We start from the raw sequence: 2,950 nt of genomic DNA, 5'->3' as shown, positions 1-2,950 counted from the left end.
AGATTCTGATGAGGAACAAGATCCAGAATACATTCCAGACTCCGAATCAGATACAGACGATGACCCTACAAATACATCACTATTTGTTGACCCTACAAGACCAGTCAACTCTATGGAAAAATCAACAGATAAAACTTCAGAAGACAAAACTGCTGTTTCAAGCGGAGGGCAACATTTCTGCTTTGTTTGCCAAAAGCCAGTTTTTAAAATAGCGCGACACTTCAGAACACACATAAAGGAGGACAGTGACATTGCAAAGGCTCTTAGTCTCCCTGTCAGGTCAAAAACTAGAAAGGAATTGCTTGAGAAACTTCGGAATAGGGGAAACTTCATGCACAACAATGATGTTCTAAAGAATGGATCTGGTTCACTCAAAGTCAAGCGAAAGGCTAAAGGTGACTATAAAAATTATGAGTACTGTGTCCACTGCAAGGGGATGTTTTTACGGCCCGAGTTGTGGAGACACATGAAGAGGTGCTCCTCCAAACCAGGGGACAATGAACATCATGGCAGAAAGCGAGTTCTTGGACTTGCAGCACTGGTAAAATCTGCGTGCTCTAGCACTGAAGATGGCGTGCTTAAAATGTTAAGTCGTATGCATGACGACGAGATTTCAGATGTTGTTCGCAAAGACTTTTGCCTGTTACGGTTTGCAGAGTCTCTTTATAGCAAACATGGTCATGATGCATCAAAGCATGACTATATATGTCAAAAAACCTGCCAACTTGGACGTTTCTTACAGACTTTGCACAGAAAGTCCTCAATCCAAACTCTAGAGGATGCTATAAAACCAAGCAACTTTATGAAGGTCATTGAGGTGGTAAAGGAGACAGCAGGATTTGACAAAGATAAGAACAGTTACAAAACTCCAAGTCTAGCCTTGAAAATAGGACACTCCCTGTTAAAAGTGAGTGACATTATACGTTGTCATGCTCTCATGGCTGGAGACGAGGACCTCATTAAATCGTCAGAAGCGTTCCAGAAACTTTATCAGGCAAAATGGTCAGAGTACATTTGACACTGTGCTCTGAGTACTATTAGTGATTTGAAGTACAATAAACCAGATAATCTACCACTCACTGAAGACATCAAAAAACTTCACAAGCATCTTGACAAAAGTGCAGAATTGGCAACTGCAGAACTGAAGAAGGAGGCAACAGTACAGAACTATTCCAGTCTAGCACATACAACATTGACCAAGATAGTCCTCTTCAACTGAAGACGCATTGGAGGTGTCAAAGATGAAACTGATGAATTTTCTTGAACGAGATCACTCAAACACACATGAAGGAATTGCACTGTCAGAATACGAACAGAAGCTGTGCAACTATTTTGAGCGTGTTAAACTTAAAGGGAAAAGAGGGAGAAAGGTAGCAGTTCTACTAACTCCCGAAATGTCAACTGCACTCAATCTGATGATTGCAAAGAGAAAGGAATGTGGTGTGCCAGATGAAAACAAGTATTTATTCGCTGTACCACACTGCCTGACGTACTACAGAGGACATCAAAGTCTCAGTCGACTTGCAGTTGAATGTGGTGCGAAGAAACTTGATTATTTACGGTCCACTCATCTACGCAAAGAAATAGCAACCACTTCCCAAATTTTAAACTTAAAGGACAATGAACTAGATCAGCTTGCTGACTTTTTAGGACATGACATATCAGTTCATAGACAATTCTACCGACTGTCTGAGCCCACTATACAAAGTGGAAAAATTTCAAAGTTGCTGCTTGCACTGGAAAAGGGAAAGCTACATGAGCTGCACGGAAAATCACTTGATCAAATTTGAGGTATTTACGTCAAGTTATGTTATGTTTTGGTATTTTTTTGTTTGTTCATTATTACTGCTTCTTGCGGTCCTTGATCAACTGTTACAGCAAAGGTCCACAACCTTGCTCCTGGGCACCCACTTTCCTGCAGAGTTCAGCTCTAACCCTAATCAAACACACCTGAACCAGGAAATCAAGGTCTTCAGGATCACTTGAAAAGTCACAGGCCAGTGGTGCTGGAGCAGGTTGAAAGAAATTTGGCAGGACAGTGGGTCCCCAGGAGCAGGGTTGAAGACCTGTGTGTTACAGTATTCACTTACAGTATTTTAAAGGGCAAAATTTGACAATCCTTTACCATCACTTGAATTTCATTTTACAATTTTTGTAAGTGCTTAATTTAAAAAAGTATAAATAGTTAAAATAACCATTTAAAATGTAGGTCAATATTTAAATTGAATTGTGACTCAGATTGAATTATGAGGTGCCTCAAGATTCTCATCCCTACAATCTTCACAGGTCTATATTGTAGAAAGAAAGACCTTTAATAATTATTAGGAAGCCATAATTCATGTTTGTAGCGGTTTAGTCTATTAATTGTTGTTGAAACTGAAAATAAAATGGGTACGTTTCCATTGTTTGTTCAGATTTCACAGAGGAGGAGGAGGATGACAGCGAAGATGAGGAAACCATTCCTGCTGAAAATGTACTGCAGGAAGATGCTCCTGCTGAAATGAATGGTATGTATTTTGAATGTAAAAAAGTGTCAGCATACCAGTTAGGATTCTCCCTCTATTTGTATACTTACAATGAGAAGGTGTAGGTGATTTGGTTAAAGACTGAAAAACGTGAAAAACGAAAATTCAGTAATTTCCTCGCCCTCAACCTTTTATAAATTTCTTTGTTCTGAAAGATATTTAAGATATTTTGAAGAACCAAGCAGGTTTGGGCACAATTGACTTCCATAGTAGGAAAAATATTATGCAAGTAAAAGTTGCCCGAAAACTGCTTGGTTACAAACATTCTTCAAAATATTAGAAAAACCAGATACATACAGGTTTGCAACAACTTTAGGGTTGTCACAACCACCAGCTCAGCCATCTCAACACACTACATTTCCCATCATCCCCTCTGGCTACCACCTGTGTGCACTCAACAATCACCACACCTGCTTGCCATCAGC

At 39.6% G+C, this 2,950-nt stretch overlaps 1 pseudogene; it reads left to right on the top strand.

Annotated features, from left to right (window-relative positions):
• The first annotated feature begins 112 nt into the window (after positions 1-112).
• On the top strand, positions 113-2,501 carry LOC107722020 (uncharacterized; annotated as a pseudogene).
• The last annotated feature ends 449 nt before the right edge of the window (positions 2,502-2,950 follow it).

This window comes from Sinocyclocheilus rhinocerous, unplaced genomic scaffold, assembly GCF_001515625.1.
Source record: "Sinocyclocheilus rhinocerous isolate Xijiao unplaced genomic scaffold, SAMN03320098_v1.1 scaffold11719, whole genome shotgun sequence".
Classification (NCBI taxonomy): domain Eukaryota; kingdom Metazoa; phylum Chordata; class Actinopteri; order Cypriniformes; family Cyprinidae; genus Sinocyclocheilus; species Sinocyclocheilus rhinocerous.
This window is presented reverse-complemented; position numbering and strand designations above follow the sequence as displayed.